This window comes from Protopterus annectens, chromosome 14.part0, assembly GCF_019279795.1.
Source record: "Protopterus annectens isolate FY-2018-M chromosome 14.part0, PAN1.0, whole genome shotgun sequence".
NCBI lineage: Eukaryota > Metazoa > Chordata > Ceratodontiformes > Protopteridae > Protopterus > Protopterus annectens.
Window position 1 is genome coordinate 952,621,212 of NC_056748.1, and position 22,694 is coordinate 952,643,905.

The following is a 22,694-nucleotide window of genomic DNA, read 5'->3' on the forward strand; positions in this document are numbered from 1 at the left end:
TGTTGGATATATATTTCACTGCCCCTAGCTTTATAGCTTTAACTCATTCATGCTTTCTCTATTTACCCATTTAATCCACTTCAACATTGCTAGGAAGCAGAAACATGTCCTGCTAGTCAAAAAGTGATGAGCAGAGAAACATCTCAAATGGTGTAAAATGAATAATAGGTTGATATGCACACATTGATTCCACATACATACACACATCCATACACAAATACATGCACACACGCATACAAACATGGGTACACACAGACATGCGTACACATTCACATTCATCCCCTGGCATATCACTGGAATGTGTGTTGGAGCTACTGCACCCTGTGAAAATCCAAGCAGTCACAGATAGAGCTTGCAGAGTGCATCCAGAAGGTATGTCAGCTAAAATGGCAGGTGATTTCAGGTAGAAACTGTTACAAGTCTGCCACTGTGCCACCTAATGTAATATCTATCCCATTTCTAAAATCACAGAAAGATAAAGCTACAAAGGCAGGAGATCAGTTATTTGATGACAGGTGAATGACCATACCAAATCACCATTCCTTCTATAAGAAACTTACCTAATGCTAACATAAAGTCTCCATACTATTGTCTTTAGATCTTTCCGGTCTTTGGATGATAAATAGTTGTTGTAAAATACCAAGTACTACAATTTCTTGCACATGTTAATGCCACAGTGTCAGTGGTAATTACATAGAAAGTTATTGCACTGAAATATAAAAGATATTTGGATAATTCATTAAGGACTAGGATACTTGAAGTTATAGATAGATTGCTCAGTTAGTGGGCACAATTATGTTCTGCTAATATCTGCAAGAATAAAAGACAAAGCCCATTTAATGCTTACAGCTTTTAGAGTGAGATTGATATGTCTTATTTATTTGTACTTGTTGACCAGAGAAAAATATTGACTAAAATATAGCACATGCAAGTTCAGCCCAGGAGAGTACTTATACAGTGCCAATAATATGATACATTCATGATGTACAAAATAAACTGCTACATATGCAATACTGAAATACTGAGTAATACACTTTTAAAGTGGAGCAAAGTACTGAATTTGTATAATGACATGCAAAAAAAAAAAAAAAAAAACAGAACAGCAGCACATAAAATATACAGTCCCTAGGAACCCAGGCGAAAATGGATGCTTTGTTTCAATAGGCCAAAGGCAGGCAAATTCTGCTTAAAAATGTATACTTTTTCAATAGGCCTATGGTAAATTCTACATAAAAAATGTATACTTTTTTCAAAACAGGACAAAAGGCAATTAGACAAAGAGCTAAGAATATTATGGTGCCAGATGTAATTCCCTGGTTCTATGGTATGGCTAAAATCAGGTGTAATGGAGGAGATGGTACCATTGCTGAAAGGTGATCTATCCAGAGGTTAGGCAGAATTGGTACCATTGCTGAAAGGTGATGTATCCAGAGGTCAGGCATTCTATTTTTCTGATGAGATGCTCTATGAAGAGAGAAAGGAATTTGTAGGAATTTATTGTAAGATGATAGATGGATGATGGAGAACAGGTGGTAAAAGTTTGTCACACTGTTTTCTGTGAGTTTGTAGAATAAGCCCTAAGTGAAAGGGATGTATGTGGTTAAAGGAGTATGTTTTCATTGTTACTTTTATGGCTAGAAGCATTAGGAAAGCTATAGTTTAAAAAGCTCAGCTTGTTCTGGCTTTGAAGAATATTATGTAGTGGTATTCTTCTAACTGATGTAAGATGCAGCACATGTAGTGGTGTTCTTGTGATCATTGTCAAATGTAGCAAATGTATGAGAGTTCTAGTGACCAATGTAAGACATAGCACGTCTGATGTCGCATATGTGTGGTGTTCTTGTGATCATTTTCAGACGTAGCACATGTAGGGGTGGTGCTGTGATCAACGTCAGACATAGCATGTCAGACATTGTATATATAGTAGTGTTTTTGTGATCAATGTCAGACAACATGTAGCTGTGTCCTTGTGATGAATGTCAGATGCAGCATGTGTAGGGGTATTCTTGTGATCAATATCAAAGATAGCACATACAGTGGTGTTGTGATCAGCATCAGGTGAAGCACACATAGTGGTGTTCTTCTGACCAATATCAGATGTAGCACATGTAGTAGTGTTCTGATCAATATCAGATGTAGAACATGTAGTAGTGTTCTGACCAATATCAGATGTAGAACATGTAGTAGTGTTCTGACCAATATCAGATGTAGCACATGTAGTAGTGTTCTGACCAATATGAGATACTGCACATGTAGTAGTGTTCTGAACAATATCAGATGTAGCACATGTAGTAGTGTTCTGACCAATATCAGATGTAGCACATGTAGTAGTGTTCAGACCAATATCAGATGTAGCACATGTAGTAGTGTTCTGACCAATATCAGATGTATCACATGTGGTAGTGTTCTGACCAATATCAGATGTATCACATGTAGTAGTGTTCTGACCAATATCAGATGTAGCACATGTAGTAGTGTTCTGACCAATATCAGATGTAGGACATGTAGTAGTGCTCTGACCAATATCAGATGTATCACATGTAGTAGTGTTCTGACCAATATCAGATGTAGCACATGTAGTAGTAGTGTTCTGACCAATATCAGATGTAGCACATGTAGTAGTGTTCTGACCAATATCAGATGTAGCACATGTAGTAGAGTTCTGACCAATATCAGACGTTGCACATGTAGTAGTGTTCTGATCAATATCAGATGTAGCACATGTAGTAGTGTCCTGACCAATATCAGATGTTGCACATGTAGTAGTGTTCTGACCAATATCAGATGTAGCACATGTAGTAGTAGTGTTCTGACCATTATCAGATGTAGAATATGTAGTAGTGTTCTGACCAATATCAGATGTAGCACATGTAGTAGTGTTCTGACCAATATCAGATGTAGCACATGTAGTAGTGTTCTGACCAATATCAGATGTAGCACATGCAGTAGTAGTGTTCTGACCAATATCAGATGTAGCACATGTAGTAGTGTTCTGACCAATATCAGATGTAGCATATGTAGTAGTGTTCTAACCAATATCAGATGTTGCACATGTAGTAGTTTTCTGACCAATATCAGATGTAGCACATGTAGTAGTGTTCTGACAAATATCAGATGTAGAACATGTAGTAGTGTTCTGACCAATATCAGATGTAGCACATGTAGTAGTGTTCTGACCAATATCAGATGTAGCACATGTAGTAGTGTTCTGACCAATATCAGATGTAGCGCATGTAGTAGTGTTCTGACCAATATGAGATATTGCACATGTAGTAGTGTTCTGAACAATATCAGATGTAGCACACATAGTAGTGTTCTGACCAATATCAGATGTAGCACATGTAGTAGTGTTCTGATCAATATCAGATGTAGCACATGTAGTAGTGTTCTGAATGATATCAGATGTAGCACATGTAGTAGTGTTCTGAACAATATCAGATGTAGCACAGGTAGTAGTGTTCAGACCAATATCAGATGTAGCACATGTAGTAGTGTTCTGACCAATATCAGATGTAGCACATGTAGTAGTGTTCTGACCAATATCAGATGTATCACATGTAGTAGTGTTCTGACCAATATCAGATGTAGCACATGTAGTAGTGTTCTGACCAATATCAGATGTAGCACATGTAGTAGTGTTCTGACCAATATCAGATGTATCACATGTAGTAGTGTTCTGACCAATATCAGATGTAGCACACGTTGTAGTGTTCTGACCAATATCAGATGTAGGACATGTAGTAGTGTTCTGGCCAATATCAGATGTAGCACATGTAGCAGTGTTCTGACCAATATCAGATATAGCACATGTAGTAGTGTTCTGAATGATATCAGATGTAGCACATGTAGTAGTGTTCTGACCAATATCAGATGTAGCACATGTAGTAGTGTTCTGACCAATATCAGATGTATCACATGTAGTAGTGTTCTGACCAATATCAGATGTAGCACATGTAGTAGTAGTGTTCTGACCAATATCAGATGTAGCACATGTAGTAGTGTTCTGACCAATATCAGATGTAGCATATGTAGTAGTGTTCTAACCAATATCAGATGTCGCACATGTAGTAGTGCTCTGACCAATATCAGATGTAGCACATGTAGGAGTGTTCTGACCAATATTAGATGTAGCACATGTAGTAGTGTTCTGACCAATATCAGATGTAGCACATGTAGTAGTAGTGTGTAGTGTTCTGACCAATATCAGATGTAGCACATGTAGTAGTAGTGTTCTGACCAATATCAGATGTAGCACACGTAGTAGTGTTCTGATCAATATCAGGTGTAGCACATGTAGTAGTGTTCTCACCAATATCAGGTGTAGCACATATCAAAGTCTAGACTAATAATTTTACTGATTTTATCAGATAGTGGCTGCAGGATAGCTGAGTTTTTAATTGATGCAGGTATGATTAATGGGAGTGTTAATCAAGCTATAATCTATTGTAATTATGTGAGCAGGATTCCTTTCTCCACACATATTATGGCAGAGAAAGAGAGAAAGGAATTGTGACATTTTTATGGCCCAGAATAGGAGGTGGTTGATTTTTTTCTTGTTTTGTCAATGTATAACTAAAAGTTAAAGATTTGATCAAGCAAAATCCCTAAGTATTTAAATGAAGTACTTTTTTCAATGGGTGTGTCATTAAGGTCTTGAATTTTGAGGGTGAAGGACCAAACAGAAAACAAGAATGACGTTGAAACTGTTGGGTAAAATTCAGGCATTGACTAGTAAGTACATTGTCTGGATGCAAGCAAAGAAGAAATTTGGAAACCTGAAAGAAAAATCAACCAGACACTGTGAAGAAAAATACCATCTGGGAAGGATTCTGCAGCTGTTCAGCAAAAAGCAGTTCAGACTTCAGGTTTGGTTCAAGAGATGGCTTCCAGTAATTTAGAGGAAAATATATATGAACTATATTCAGATGTGATTGCAATAAAACACCGAAGGAATATATTAACTCAAATACCAAAAGGTTGGAAAAATAGAAGAAACGTTAAGCTGTTCAGATGAACTGACAAAACTGCAAAAGTAAAAGCTGGCTAAGTATAAAGCTTTTCAAATAGAGCTGTTTCAAAAATAGTAGCATTAAAGCACTTAGCTTGCACTGAAAACCTGAGACTTTATATTGTACCACAGAAAATGGAAGGAACACACTGTATTAATTTTTAAAAAAAGTATAATTAACCAACAGTACTGGTATTCCATATCCGAATTTGTCATATTACAAGGGCACATTGAATCTATGCTTCAAACCCAGCAGTGAGAAAGCAGCCAAGACCTGTATTAGTAAAGATGCAATCATATCAGCAGAAAGAATCAATCCTGAAAAAACTGTGGCAGAAGAGCAAAGTATTAATAACTGGTGACATCAGAGTGTTTGTAAAAAATTATTACTCGCTGTAAACCAAGCAGAAGAAAATTTAATTAATCACAGCAATCAGGGAATGTGGAGAGGCAGATGCAAGATTCAATCTGCTGCATCCTGCAGCAGAATATTTTTCCTGGAGGATCAAATAATTTTTTTGATGTAGAACAGGCTAAGTAAGCGGAAATAAAAAAAAGTTTATTGAACCAAAACTTGGGCAGCAAGTGAAGATGACTTTCTGATGAGTTTCTTATTCTTCTGACAGTAAAGTTCATACAGAGACTTTGCCAGTAAAACATTTCCAAAGTTTTAAAAGAAAATGCTTGAGAGACTTATAAAGCAAATTAATTGTCTAGAAGAATCAGGAGTACCTTGGACCTGAATAAAAATCTAGTGTTAGGATATAGAAATGATCAGGAAGAAGACCAGCAACACTAAACTTACTGAATAAATATGAGATTATAGAGCAACAACCACATTGGTGAAATATGGCTTTGCAAATAAAAGTGGCTGAAAAAAGACTGTACTTGTGTCGACTTTGTTAAACTTATGGGTGGACTGCAAAGTATATACCTCACAATATGTCTTTCATAGTTAGAAGGACACTAACGGGAAAAAGAAGTAAATGTGAGTAAAGCAATTTTTGTTCCTATTAGTATCAGACATTTCTTGATATAAACTGCATGTTATATTGTTATATTTTGCATTTTAAATGTGAGAGGTAGTATTTTCAGTGATGTTTGTATGTGTTAAAGATATTAAAGTAAACAAGTAATTTGTTTTAGTTGTAAGAAATCTGGATTTTACACTAGAATAAAGAGAAGAAAAGTTGAACAGAAAGAAGTTTATGTTAATATAATGCTGTGATCAGGGCTGCTGGGTGTATGTAGAACTAAGATGATAATTTCTTTTGTATTTACAAGGGTGGATATCTAGATTTGTGTCATTGACTTAAGCTAGTAAAATGTTTTTGAAAGCAAATAGACTTGAAAAATAAAACACAATGATGAAAGTCATGGAAAATGATAACCTTTTTGCAAAGATATTAGCTCGTCTTGTTTTTAAATTAGCATCTAAGGGCAGTTAGCTAGAGAATTGCTTACATTTTGTTCTGAGTGATTTCTTCAAGCATCTGCAAGTTGTTCACTGTTTTTTTACATTGCTAACTAGTTTTACATGGAGGCAAGCTGTCTGCATGTGCTAGCAGTTAATATTCAGAGTTATGAGCATTGTTTCCTAAGGGAAGTGCAAAACTCAAAGGCACAATGAAAAGTACATCAGTAAAAAGTAAAGTTTGAAATTATGGGACTTGAATAAGAAGTAAGAAGGGATGAAAGTGATAAGCATCTGGAAGATTTTGTTAAATAGTATTTAAATAGATGGTTAGTACCAACATCTTGGAAGAAAGCCTTGGTGAAAGTATTACCCAAAGAGGGTAAAAACCTATCAGTCTCTTACAGACACATTTAAGTTTTAAATCATTGTTATACTAGCTAAAGGTGTTGCCAAAATTGATAGATATGGATAAATGTAGTTTTGTGGAGGTGAGGCAAACATTTGACAACATTAATAGAACAATGATGATGCAGAGGAAATCAAAATGTATGAAAATACTCCTATGGTTGACACACCTTGATGTATAGAAAGCATTTGACAGAGTAAGCTGTGAGTTTATGAGTTATGAATAGGGTAATAGAAACATTTGGATTCCCTTTTACAATGGTAATATTAATTAATTAGGATATATGAAGAATCAGAGGCAAAAAAGGTGAAGTGGGAGAGTTTGAACAGAAGAAATAGGCAGAGATATCCTTGTTCCCCCCTGTTATTTGCTTTATAATTCCAGCCATTCACAAAGAAAATAAGGGACTCAGAAATTCACAGCTAGAATTGATATGGTAACCAAGAAAACTTGGCTTTATTTGCAAGATGATATTATTTTGTAATATGTAAATCCAGAAAAGGACATATCAGTGCTGTGTTATATTTTGAGACAATTTCAACTCTTCAGGATATAACATTAATCACCATAAGACAAATGATGTCTCCACTCATGACTTGGTTCAGCTATACCTATATTTATGGGTGCATGCTAAAATGGAGTATTTAGAAGTATGGATTATAAAGGCTTCTGTTATGGCAGCTAAAGATATGTGGAAATAGACTAAACAACTGATAATGCAAAAACAGAGAAACTAGAAGCTTTTATTTATGGATATTGATAATAAGATACAAACAGTTAAAATGTTTTAGTCCCCATAGTTTTATATACAGAAAAGGCATATTTTTATTAAGCAGAGGAAAATTTGTGGACAATAATTAAAGATTTGAAATAATGTATCTAGGAGGGAAAGCGAGCCAGAGTTAAATGGGAAAAAACGGATCTTCCAAAAAGAACAAGGCGGTTTAGGATTACCTGATTTAAAGGGATTTTTTAGAGCTACATAGTTAAGGCTCATATAAATAAAAAAGCAGAAGGCTATAATTCAAATTAGAAAGAGATAATGAAGCAGGGGGTGAGTTCAAGAAATAAGGAGAGAGAGGGAGGGATTTTGGATGCAGATCCTTAAGGAAAATAGTAACCATACAGAATATTATATTTATAAAGCTAGAGAAAGCATTTTAAGAATTAAGCCTTCACAGGAATGGAGAAAGGAGATTTTAGCAATAAGGATAACTGCAAGTAGGTATACAGAATATAAGCAAGAGGGGGGTCAAATTTACTGGAGAAAACTGGCAAAGAAACCAAAGTATTAGGAGCAAATAGCAAGACAGATAAAGGCAATATATAGTTGGATGAGACCAAAAAGAAGTTAGGACTCCAGGTTATAGACTGCCTTCCCTATCAACGTACTTATATCAGAGTATAGACAAGGAGAAAAAGACAGGGGAGTTCTAAGAGAAAGACCTGATTTGGTAAGTTTCTTAGTCAACTCTAGAACAGAAGCTGCTGTTAAAAAGGGAAAAATAGTAGGGCATATAAAATATTGTATGATAACTATAAGAATCAATTAGAGAAGTTTAGAAATGACTGGGAATAGAGACTGAAAAAGCAATTTACAAGGCAACAATTGGAGGACATATATATGACTCCCAAGTATGCAATTAAATCCAGAAGGGTTAGGATTTTTGCTTGGAAGTGCTTGCAATGGTATTTTATAACCCAAGCAGACTTCAAATAATTCTACTTCAGGTATACAGCAAATGTTTGAGGTATAATGGAGAAGACAGAGGTAAATGGGAATATGTTTTTTTTTTGGGGGGGGGGTGTAATGAGTTGGCATATGTAAAGAATTTCCTACAGAGTATTCTGACCGAATTACTGGGGAGCAAATGGCTGTAACTAAGGAAATTAATTTAAGCTGGGGCATAGGATTTGAATTGCCTAGACATAGTAAGGCCTTATTAAGTGTAATTCTGTTGGCTGCCAAAAAGCAAGTACTGGTTAATGGAAATCAACTCTGTTAGAAGTATTGAATTTTGTAAAAGAAATAAAAGAACTGGAAGATAGCTCTTAAAAGGGGTGGAGCAAATTACATAGAAATAAACAGAATGTGTGGGAACAATACATGCTGATTAATGTTCAGGAGGAGGAGTTAGGTTTAAGCGAAGGCAAGCATTGAGTGATTTATGTAATGTTGGACTGAAAGACAGTTGTTATAAGGAAAGAGAGGATGCAATGTATAATTAATGTAAATGGGAAAAAATGTTAAAAAATGAGAACAGTAAGGGATCAAGGATAGAATCCTGAGAAACACCTTTGAGAAGGAGTAGCATCTGCTGAGGTAGAAAAGCTGATCTAGATTTTGAAAGATGTATTGTTCAAGTAGTTTTCAAACCATGTGGCAGTGTTAGTAATTATACCCATTTCATGGAGATAATGTGTTAGGACTGTATGATTGCCACATCAAAAGCTTTGCTTAAGTCAATGAATAAGGAACCTGTAAGGTTGGTTGTCTTTATTTAGTCATTGCTGCAAAATTGGTCTGAGAAAGAACTCCAGCTTTACTCCATAGCATATCGCTTACTCCAAGGTGATCTCTTCCTAACATATAAAGCTATTTCAAACCCAGAGTTGTTGGACATGCTACACCTAAAGAAATCCCAATCCCTCCAAGCTACATGCTATAGGGACCTAAACCTTGTCACCACAATAAACAGGACACGCTGGAGGGATAGATTCCTGTCCCAGAGACTTCGTATACTCTGGAACAAGCTACCCATCTATGTCAAGCAAAGTTCTTCATTAGCACTCTTCAAGAAAAATCTTGATGAGTGGATGGGAAATAGGAAATACACCCTGGGGATCACTTCTGTGTTTCTGCTGGACAGTGGCACAGGAAAATAACTTTCTTGGGTACCTTGCTGGCTAGGCTTATGTAGACCCTTGGGCCGATAACCTAGTACCTACCTTTGAACCTATGAACCTATGAGAGACTCTTCCTTTAAGTAGTACATATAAGTGATTACGCCATCAAAAGACATAACTATAATAATTTGTTTTATACTATAAGAAGTTACAAAAATAAGAGAGTGGGGCCCCTGTACCTCTAAATATAATGAATATACTTAATTAAGGATTACTCAATAGTGGCAAAAATTGTATATCCCCTCAGAAAAGTGATCTCACTACAGTAATATCAACATTTTATATTAATATTCATCCAATCAAACAAGACATCAGCTCACTACTACAGTAAACTGTTCATTTAACCACCTATGTTTGTGTGTGTGTGTGTGTGTGTGTGTGTGTGTGTGTGTGTGTGTGTGTGTGTGTGTGTGTGTGTGTTAATTACCACCCTCTAAACCCCAAATAGATGTGCCGAGTTTTTTAATTTCATAATCTCATGAACAACAAGGCACTCTATACCTTTAATGCATAGAGGTTCCTCACTTCAGCACATATTTCCTTTCCTCTACTCTTTATCCTGTATCTCTTTATCACTAAATCTCTCTTGCACACATCAAGCAAAACCATAACACCTCCTATCCTCTCTCTCTCTCTCTCTCTCTCTCTCTCTCTCTCTATTTCTCTCCTCTAAAGACAGGGGCTCTAAATACTAACCACCAAAATAATGCCTCTAAGAAGCTTATCATATTTTTTTAACCAAAATGATTGTTTTATGCTATTTTTTTCTTTCCCTGATACACCACAAATTGACAAACAATCTACACTACAGCTAGTTTAGACCCACAAAGTCACCTTGTAAATTAAATGCAATGCTAAATATATATATATATATATATGTGTGTGTGTGTGTGTGTGTGTGTGTGTGTGTGTGTGTGTGTGTGTGTGTGTGTGTGTGTGTATAAAACAGATATTGTGATATTATTTGCAAAAATATAGACCCTGCTTAAATATTCGTGTACTCTGCAAATTCATGCATACTGTTTAAAATTTTGTGTATTCTCTAAATACTTGTATATTTTTTGTACATCATCATTAATGTGTAACCTTGATAATTTTTGTGGTATATCAGAAGAGCTTTTCTTCCTCCACTGAAAAGGAGTTTAGCTAAACCCAGCTGGACTTTCCCAGTAAACAAAGGCAAAAATTAGTAAAAAAAGCCAGTGTATGTGAGTGTTGGAGTCCTGGAGCCATACATGAGTTATAGGCACACATTTTTAGTAAAGGACTTAATTAATGGATATCCATTAAGTATTACACTTAAACAAAATGGATAATTTCAAAAAAAGTTGTGTTTTTGGAAAAAGAATGTTTGCAAATGTGATTCTGTGGTAATTAAAAGAGTTTAAAATGTATGTGTTATGAATTGTCACTTGTTTGTGGGCTGTTAAAAATGTTCTTCTGTTGTTCATGCCTTACTGTTTCTTGTTTTGATTTTATTCACATTTGTTTATTCCATTTTGTTTTGCCTACTTACAATTTAACTATTAGGACTGTTATGTATTCTAGCTCATCATATCTAGATAATTTTAAACTTGAAACTTCCATGTTTGCAGTCCTCAGCCACTGGCATTTTCTTATTCAGTTTGTTTACAGTTAGAAATGATTGATATGGTTGCATTTTTATGACATGTTTCCCTTATTCTGTCCATATTAAAATTAAAGTGATAGGAAATGAAGGAGAAGAAATATGTTTCTGAAATCCTATAAATATTTTGGTGCTATCGATTGTTCTTTTCATTAAGCCAATATGAGGTAAGCATCATGTCAGATTAAAAAAACAATACATTATAATAAAGAATTATTTTAAGACTGTACCAGTTATATATATGGTTCTTGTTCATGAGCTGAGCACATTAATTTATTTATTTAATTTACTTATTTCATTGTCTGTTGACTGTGATCCAAAACTGACCTATTTCAGGCTTTGCCCAATGTTTACCATCTGTAGATATACAAAATTATATAAGGAAAATTTTACTAACAATTTTTTACATAAACATTTGCTACAGATAATGCAGGTGCAACACTCTCTAGGATTTGTCAGTTATCATGGAAATTAAATGCTGGGTATTTAATCTGCGTATCTATACTTTGGCAATACATTTCCTGATGAGTGGTTTTAGTGCAATGTTTTCTTTTTGAGGTTTGTTAAAATCATTGTCACTTATGTGAAACAAGCCGGCAGTGTACTAGAGTGTTTTTTTTTTACTTTTCCTAACTGTAGTGTGGCCATACAACAAGTTAATGGAGGTTTGATGGTGAAGCCCCTGACTTGAAAGGGTGCAGTGGATTCTGATTCACTCCAAATATTATAAATATATATATTTTATTTACAGTTTTTGACATTACAGTGATCAATAAAGTGTGATTCAATTTTGGACACTTTGATCAACCTTAGGAAAGCCTATTCCTTCACTTTTTTTTCTTCTTGTATTAAACAGAATCAGATGTACTTAAGACACGAGCGTATTCTGTATCACCTGACTTTTTTGTTATTAAACAAGATCTATTAATTGTTATTATATCAGATCCAGTGGCAGGGGCTGCAACAGAGTATGACTAGTGTATCACAAGCATAATGTCTCAAGAAATAGTACATGGTACATAAGACAGATTCTGACAGACATGAAACAGTGTCTTCAACAACTATTAATATAGAGAAAACTTCTACTAGATAATAAAGCAAAAACAAACTCCATAGTTATGACAGCAGGATGTATACCATTGTAAAATTATATCTGATTATGAGGAATTGGGTAATCTAAATTAGAATGTTATGCTCAGAAGGGAACATTGCATACACAATACCTATATATATATATATATATATATATATATATATATATATACGTGTGTATTCAGAAGCACAGTGCATTTTAATATCTAGAGAACCACTTATGATACTCAAATCATGGCAGCAGTGGTGCACACATACAAACCAGTACAGCAATCATGAGAAGAGATGGAAAGCCTTAATATTGAGAACAAAATTACTATACCTTCATACAAAAACTCATATCACATGGGATTTGAAAGATGCCCTTTAATTTTGTATTAATCTCTTTCCTGGGAATTTATTAGTGTGCCTAGCATGGGCTGTACAGCTCATGGTAAAAAGGTCCTGCTCCATGATGACTTTTATTTTGCATATATTCCTTGGGCCTCCATACAGGAACTTTAAAGTATTATACAGTGCAGACTCTATTTTGGCTGGGTTTCTTCTTGCAAAATAAACTATAATCTGTTGTAACTATTATTAGATGCGTAAACTGCATGGTTACTGCATCTACAAAGCTTACAGATTTGTTTATATGCTTTGTAACATACCCTTTCTTGTCCCTAACCAGCTGCACTGTTTATACTGAACATGACTTCTGCCTGTTTATTTGTTCCCAGGTACCATATTGGTTATCATGCATCACACATAATTTCATTTTAATTTTTTATCATTTTAGTAGACGTGAACTCCATTTTTATCTTTTCTCAATTATTCTGCACATTGCCAACTGCTCAGTCATGCTTTTAAGCTCCATGACTCCCCGCCATGTATTCCGCAATAAACATCACTTTAAAATCCTCTGACCAGCTCAAAGCATCTTGAATGTTATTCAGGAGTATATCAGTGTGGGCAGAAAGATTTTAATGTACGAATTTGCTAAAGTAAATTAAACAAAACTTAATGACTGCCATCTCCTTTTAATGTAGCACTTGTTGATGTTCCGTCTGTATTTGCAAACAGGCTAAACAATTGCAAAGAACCTGTTGATTTCCACCCTAATATGACTCTATTTATATATTTGGCTTCACCCAACTAATAAGCTTCACCACTACAATCCATAAAGCACTAACAGGCATTCCACACTGGACTAGATATTGACAAACAAACCCTGTAGTATAAAATCTTCTGGTTTACCAGATACTGTAAGTGACCATCTCACAACTTACGTAATCAGATAAACAGCATGGCTCACACAAACAAATAATTTATAAAGAGTTAAGCAATTTAACTAAATTTGACAAAGACACACTTATTACAGCTTATTACAGCCCTGTCCCACTACGGCTGGAGTGCATTACGAGTAATGCCCCTACATGAAGCTGTTACTCGCTTCAATTACACCATCTTAAAAATACTAAATGATTTAGCACCAGTTAGGACAAAAAGGGTAAGACAAAAGAGACAAACAGCTCATGCTGCTATGAGGCAAATCATGGAAAGAAGAAGAAAATGCAACATGCCTATCAAAACTTTAGATAGCTCAGAAAGCATGCCAAGATCCTTGTTAAATCTGACAATAAATCATACTACAGTAATCTCTAAAAAAACACCCAAACAACTCCAAGCTTTTTTTTTTTTTTTGGTTCTTTCTAAATAAACTACTACACCCTGGCCATACCACTATACCCAATCCTTCTCCTTCAAAAAACAGAGTCCACTGCCACTCAGTTCAACACTCATTTTATCCAATCAGTTCTATCACTAATCAGTGACCACCTCACTTCATCCCTCCAGCTTTTATCTGTTCTCGAAAGCAATGCATTGTCTTTTAGTTTTTAGCCTATCCCAACATCAGCCATAAAAATGTTACAAGCCAAATTAAAAGCAACAACCTCAACTGCTGATAACCTTCCCACTGAATTCTTCAAAATAGGTGCAGAAGCACAAGTCTTCCAGTTTCCATTTTAATCAACCAAACTATGTCCCATCTGTCTAGGAAAAATCCATTATTATACCCATTCACAAAGGAGAAGGTTGAACAGAGTTAACTGTAGACCTATTGCTATCCTATCACACCTCTCTAAAATCCTTATGAAATGTATTCACTCTCAGCTTAGAAACATATAACCAAACAGCACCTCCAATCCAACACCTAGCCCAGGTTCAGGCCCAACCACAGTACTACTACTGCCCCCCTCAACTTCCCCAACATAGTATACTAATACAGAAATGAGGGTAACTTGTTTCTTCACTTTTCTTGACCTTTCCAAGGGATTTGCCAGTGTCCCAACAAAAGCTCCTCTCTGAACTTATAACATTAAATCTCGCTTACCCCATCCCTCTCCTGGCTTTACAGTTATTTATGCAATTGTCAGCTTTTTGGTGTTCCTCAAGGGTCAATACTCAGACCCCTTTGATTTAATATTTTTATAAATAAACTTTATACTGTTAGATTTGCCACTCTCATACAATATGCTGATGATTCACACCTTATCTGCTCTTCCCCATCCATAACAAAATTACAGGAAATCACTAAAAATCTTTCACTGACACTGAAATATGGCTGAAAAAAAATTAAATTTGCAGCTTAATGACAAAAAACAAACATATGCTATTTACTCCAAACAACACCTTAAGCAGAAACACTAATTTCATGCTACTTCAAGTAATAACACAAAAATAGAAATCATAAGCCAAACTAAACTACTCAGAGTCATAATAGATGACACCGTCAGATCTGATTGCCTCATACTTCATTACATCAAGAAAACTCACCAAAAACTCAACCCCCTCTATAGGGCCAAACACTACCTGACAGATCAAACAAGAATTACCTTAGCAGCAACATACCTCATTCCTGCTCTGTTATATGCTTCCCCTATTCATACAAATATCAACACTATATATAAAAATAAACTAGCCTCCTGCTACTACAAAATATCTAAATTTGCAACCAACCAGCCTTAAAAAACACACCACTGCCTTCCATTAAAATAATTAAGCTAACTTGAACTCCCAAGCCAGTTGACATGCTCATAACTAATCATTGCCCATGACCTATTGTACTCTCCAGACAAATGCCCAGCTTTACAAAATACTCTACTGTAGTACTATTCACCCTCTAAAAACCTTTTACTATGTATCAGTAAGACATTCAACATTACCGGAGACTGTCTCTACTTTCATTATGTGTCAAAACTCTGAAATGAAATCTCCACACAGTTAAAACAGATAGAAAATTGAAATAGCTTCAATACTTTGCTTATATAGCACCTATGCCAAAGATGGCTCTGTTCTTCCTGCTCACCTGGTTACCTCTACTCATATTACTTTCCTTCAACTCTTAAAGCAGCTTTGTTTACCCAATCTTTTTGTAACTTATCTCCCATCCTCATACTGCACTTACTTCCTCAGCATTTACTTTTCCTCCTTCTTCACACCCTACCACTTATTACGATTCCTCCTCTGTCCATTTGTCTTCCTGTTAATTTCCATAACTTCTCATTTCATATCTCTCTTATCATTTTAAGCTACATCCTACTTGTCTGTCTCTAAATTATTACTAACCTGAAAAACACTTGTTTGATCTTTTCCCTGCAGCCATCATGCTTTTAATATATTAATTGTTACTGTATATTACTTCTCTATTCAATAATATTAAATAATTAGCCAATTTATGTTAAGTACTATCTTGTTTTTTGTTTGTTTGTTTGTTTTAAAATGCTATGCTCATGTACAAAATATTTAAAATTATGTAAATAAGATGATGCATAGATGTGTTTTACACTATAATTGCAAATGTACATCATGTAAAACTTAAATGTGGAGCTTTTCTCCCCAGGCCTCTACTGAAAACAGGTTTTATTCAGTCAGAGTTTTCCAGGTCAACAGAGACAAACAAATAAATAAATAAATAAATAAATAAATAGAAACTCTCAAAGGAGCTACAAGTAGCTAAATAGATCACACATTCAGATCTATAAGTGAATCCTGTTTTTGCTACAACTGATCTCTCCAGATTATTCAGATAAACACTTTGACCGTTCAAAGTATATCTACATTGATCACAGGAATAACAAGGATACGTTCCTAATGTCCCCGGAATATTTGAGACCTTAAAAATATCTAATTTTATAACTGAACTTTTCAAGTTGTTGAGCTTCTTATACACAAGGTTGTGTCTAACTCCTTTTAATTCATTCAATATCTCCATTGATAATTTCCCAATTATCTTTTAATATTCCATTAATGCTATCAACATCTATAGTAGTAGGAACAGTGAATGAAGTCATACAATTATTTAATGTAAGTCACAAAGGAAGCGGAGTACAGCAGAAGTAAGAACAAAACTCCAAATTTAATTCCAAGAATGTGCACTTATAACATACAATTATTTAACTTTTGTTTATTAAAATCATATGCATTAATTAAAATTAGATGGAATTTCTTCCCTATGTTGAGGGTGACTTTGTGAGCACTTATAGCTAGTCTGTCAGGAAAATAACCTCCAACTGTAGAAAACATTTTTATCAAAATTGAAATGTGTGTATGAAAGTTGATATCTTCACTTATTACAAACTGCCTTCTGACAAGGTTTCTCTTGAGGAATGATGGGCACTGGCTATTGTAGTACAGATATTTGTTGGCAAATGTCTCTTTTCTGAAAATATCACTATAAAATCACTTATTATAGACCTGCACTGCAATTACTAAATCCAGAAAATGTACTGGAGTACCTACTTCTCCCAATGTAAAAGTCAAAAAGTCTGTACTCTTATTTAAATAATCAAAAAAAGTTCAAAATTTCAATAGCGGTAATCCAAATGAAAATCAAGTCATCAATGTATTTTTTTTCTAAAAACTAAAATATTTGAATAAAGGATGTGCCAAAAGATAATCATGCTTCCACCAGTTAATAATAAGATTAGCAAAAACTGGTGCCATCCTGCAACCATTGTAAAACCATTTGAGTTGGCAGAAGATTTTATCCTGAAACATAAAAAAGTTATTAACTACAATGTCTAATAAATATAAAGTGTTAATCTTGACATAGTCAAAATCAGTAAATGTACTTAAATATGATCAAAACACAAATATTGATTAAAAAATGTGTATAAATAATCTGCAACAATAGCTGCACTACTGGATTTAAGATCATATCTAACTATTCTGCTATAGGCTCTGTTCTACCATTATGTGCTGCCACTATATACCTGAAAGGTAGATTCTTATATTTTTTGTGAATCTTAGGGATACCAGATATTTTACCTTTCTTAAGGTGGTCATTTTTTTAAAAAGTCATTTACTGAAAAAATCAATGTATCCCTACCTTAAAAGATCCAGTAAACATTGGTCAACTTTTTTAAAAGCTCATTCAGCAGCATGTAGCAGCTACTGTTAGTATCTTAGATATGCAATCATTATATGCATTTACATCCAGTAAAGCAATACCATTTCCTTTGCCAGCTTTCATAATTCTCAATGTGTCAGGCTTTTGTAAACCATTTAGGGGCATTTTTGTCATGACTTGTTAAATTAAACATAATGTTGACAGATTTTTCTAATTATCTAGTAGTTCTGCAGTTCAAGTCACTGATAATATTTTTATTTTTTAATGACACTGTTAGAACTATGGGGGAGTTTCTGCCACTCCCATGTACACTTCAGATGTTGGCCAGTTTATCATAAGGCAACCTGAAATTATTAGAATTATACAGACAACTCTGGTAATGATTCTGAGCATAATGCAGATGTTCCATCAGCCCCTTTTCAACACAGGAAGCAGCAGGAAAATTAGAGAAATTACTCAACACTCAGGGGTAGGAACAGGGATTGAAGTTGAGGGAGAGGGAAAAGGACTTAATAGAGAACTGCCCCATTTTTAATTTGAGTTCTTTTGATTTAAATGAGCATCATAAAAGTTGCTCTACTGTCCTAATGTTATTTCTTATGGGATTTTATTTCTCAGAAATATATCAAGTTTGAAAGACTACATGATAAGGATATACTAAAGAAGTCTATTAAACAACTGATTTGTTCATACTTTTTGTGTCTGTAGTTTGCATTAAAGACTAGGAACTTACTTTCAAAACTGCATCATGGGAACTGAAAGTTAAAAAGAATTACAGTCTTTACTTAGTAACATTCAAGATCTTTCACTAAAAATAGATTAGATACAAAAACATATACAATTGAAGAACGCAGTAAACAAATATTATTAGCAAAGTAGCTGAAGGGAAAATAAAACTGAGTTTCTCTTGAAGGAAATAATGCATTTATGCATGGAGAGAACAGATGATGTTAAAAATAGGTCTAGGAGGAATAATATCAGCATTTATGGATTACCTCAAAAACAAGAAGGAAATAATAAAGTGAATTTTTAACATCCTGGCTTCAAAACTTATAAAAGTTACCAGAAGCTTTATCTTCTGGGATTAAAAAAGTCCATTGATGTTGGACAAAACCTTCTACAAAGAAAAACTCTCTACTAAGGTTCATCATCATTAGAATTATTCCCTGCCAAGATAAAGAACTGGTGTTAGGTATTACACAGTCTAATTCTCCAATAAAAATGGGTAATGGCATAATCAGGGTTGACAATGATTATTCAACATAAGCAGCTGCAAAGAGGAAAGCTTATCTACCACTAATAAAAGAATTGAAGAAAATAGGAATTGAAACACATTGTTTCTAACAAAGATAAGATTTTATTTCCAGATTGACAGAAAACTTTTGAATACTTAGAGGATGCTGTCAATTCCATTCAAAAAACAAGATTTTGGACTAAATAGAAAATGTGGATGTGAATATGAGATTGTTAAAAAGAAATGCTGAAGGAGATTGTTGGAAGAATAATGAAAAATGCAAATTCATTTTGTATTTATCTTACACATTCAACTTAATCTAACAAAGTGATTATTTCAACTCAACTAAAATGTCAACTTTCTTAGTATAATGAGGTACTGTATTTCTTTGTCTCTCATATAAATGTGTGTGTGTGTGTGTGTGTGTGTGTGTGTGTGTGTGTGTGTGTGTGTGTGAGAGAGAGAGAGAGAGTGTGTGTGTGTGTGTGTGTGTTGCAACTCAGCTACATTTTTTGCCTGCTTTTTTTCTTTCTTTTTCTTGTGATTCTCATTTATATTCATTCCTTGCTTTGACTGATATCTCATGATATGTTGGAACACATTTTTTCTGCATGCACTTGACTTATAGGGTTTCTGACTGGTTGTATGGATTTGCACTGCTTTTATGTGTTGAAACACTTTTTCCTGAATATGTAATGAATGTGTTTGGTTGTTGAGTTTGTGTTTCCCTTAGTTCTAGTATTCTTTTTTTCTATACTTAATTTGAATGTAGGAATTTTGATAGATATTAATGGTTGTGTTGGTTATAGATGTATTAGTCTTATGGGTGATTCTGGGTTGGCTGCCAACATGCTGTGCTGACTTCCTGCACATATTGAGATGAAAGGTTGATTAATTTAGAAACTGACTTAATGGCTTTATGTGTCAGGCGTCTTATTATTATGTGTATTTTTTTCTTATTTTATCTCCTTGAATATTTAGTTAGCTTACCTGTTTTTTTCTGTTTCAGTCTTAAACAATCATTTGAGTTTCATCATTGTTGGTATATTCATCATTTTGATATGTGTACGCTATAATGCTAGACACCAGATGTTAGTTCAAAGGTTATTCAAAGTTCATGGCAAAATATATGAAAAGACTATTTAAATTTAGATAACCTGTAAGATTATAAGTGAAACTTAGTGAAAAGACATATTTAGTAGTTATCCCTAATATCTAATTCTAAGTTTAAATGTGAAATGGATACCTTTTTATAATACTTTAATTTAAACAATTGTTCTGTCAAGAGCACATTATGGTAATGGGGTCTAATGCTTTATGAGCTTTTTATATGATTAAGCATGGGCAAAACTACTTATAATTTAATAACAATTTAAATTATGTTCTTAAAGTTGAATGCTACTTTTTATTTCTGGATATAACAGTCATGTTGCTATTTTGATTATACAGGTATAGTTAATACATATTTTTGTCTTGTATTTAATAGAAGTTTGTCCTTATTGCTTTAATATAAACTTTTGTTTTACTGTAATGGTAACATTTCACAAAAATGTGACAAATTCTGATCTTAATGTATACTTTATTAATCATACATAATTATTAGTAGGGTTCTGTTGCTTAGAACTGAATATATATTTTATAGTTTATATAGTTTTTGTATAATAATCTCATTTATACTTGATTGTTTGGAACAAGCAAAGCAATTTAATTAATATATATATATCTTTTGAGTTATGTTTTAGTTTTAGAGCAAGACTTACTTATGCAATTAGTGAGTATATCTATACACTTTTAGAGGGGGATCCGTACAGATAAACTAAACTTTTTTTATGAATGGAGAAGATATTGAGGAAAAAAATATATATATATATATATATATATAGAGAGAGAGAGAGAGAGAGAGAGAGCTGTGGAAACAAGTTTGCTTTGTTGTCTGTAGTAATAGTTTGGTAGGTAGTTTGGACAGGATTTTTCTTCAAACTAGGAACTTTAGGTTCCATGCTAAGACACTGGTTTCAGGTTAGGTTATTTAACATTAGTTAATTAGTGGTTCTAAGTTTGGTGACAATGTCAGTTACTGAAGTATGTTTGCATATTGTTATTTTGTTCTCTTAATATCTATAAGTAATTTGGTCTTTTACATAGAGAAAAAATATTAGTATCAGATTATATGACTTTCATTGTATTGTTCTAACATGTCTCATCTAAAATGTATTTTGATTAATATAAATGGTCTTAATGGTTGTAAGAGGGAAAGTCTACTCAAATATCTGAATTTATCTAAAGCTCAATTTGTATTTTTACAAGAAATTAATTTAATACATAATACTGCTAGACTAAAAGATAATACAGCTATGCTAAGTTCTAATTTTAAAGATAAGAGAAAGGATGCTGCAATGTTTTGGAGAAATTCAGTCTTAACACTCACAATTATTAATACTTATAGTGATAGCAAAGGAATGTTATGTATTGTGGTATTAGAAATGCACGGATGACTTCATAATTAGTAAATGTTATTGTGTTTTAGGAAATGAAACTAAATTTACTAAGAAACAATTAGATATTACAATTTTGAATATGAAAGGAAACTAGTGATGGCTGCTAACTTTAAATGCGCATTAAATGAAAAAGATAGTGCACTGATGAAATCTAGAATATCTGCCACAGCTAAGACTTTGTTAAAATTTATCAAATTATTCAACTTTAAAGATATTAACAATTTCTCTCTGTCTGATTCATTATTTTATACTGATTATTAATATAGAGTTGGTACCCAAACTACAATTGATGAGGTCTATATATCAAATGACTTAGTTTCTAGACTAGGAAAACTTAAAGTGGTCTCATGCCCCTTGTCAGATCATAATGGTTTTATATGAGATTAAAGTTAAAGCAAGAAACTTCATCCCTTGTAATAGGCTACCTGCATATATAAGAAACTAAACAATTTTATAAAGTGGCTTCTTGAAGAAATTCAACAAACTGTACATATAAATAATAATGGTGAGGTTTTAGATGTCATCCTATGGGATTCTCTAAAGGCCTACTTATATGGTAGAATAATATGTTCACTCATCAATAAAAGGAAACAATGGAATTTGGAATTATTTGAGTTATGAATACAAATTGACAAACTAAAGCATAACATTAAAAATGTTAATAAGAGTTAACACATTAAGATGAGTAGATTGAATTCAAGCTTTCTTGAAATTGTGCTACATAAAGTTTCAATTAACTTAGAAAAAAATAAATTACAATCTTATTGTTTAAATCTTAATTGTATGCATACATTTGCCATCTGATCAAATAAAATTATTAAATCCAATCATATTAAAGACATTATGGCAGCAGGTACCAAAAAATGTCACAGATATATAAGAGATTTTAGACAACTTTAGCAAATATTAGAAAAACTTAATACCAATGCTGATATAACACAAAATAAATACTTAAAACATTTTTACAAAAGAGCATCCGTAATAAATTAACTCAAGATCAAATAATGAAAAAGAAATTGAAAAAAAAAAAACATTACAATGATAGAATTAAACACAAATAAAAAATTAAAAGCTAATAAGTCCCTGGTAATGAAGGAATTATACAAGAAATGT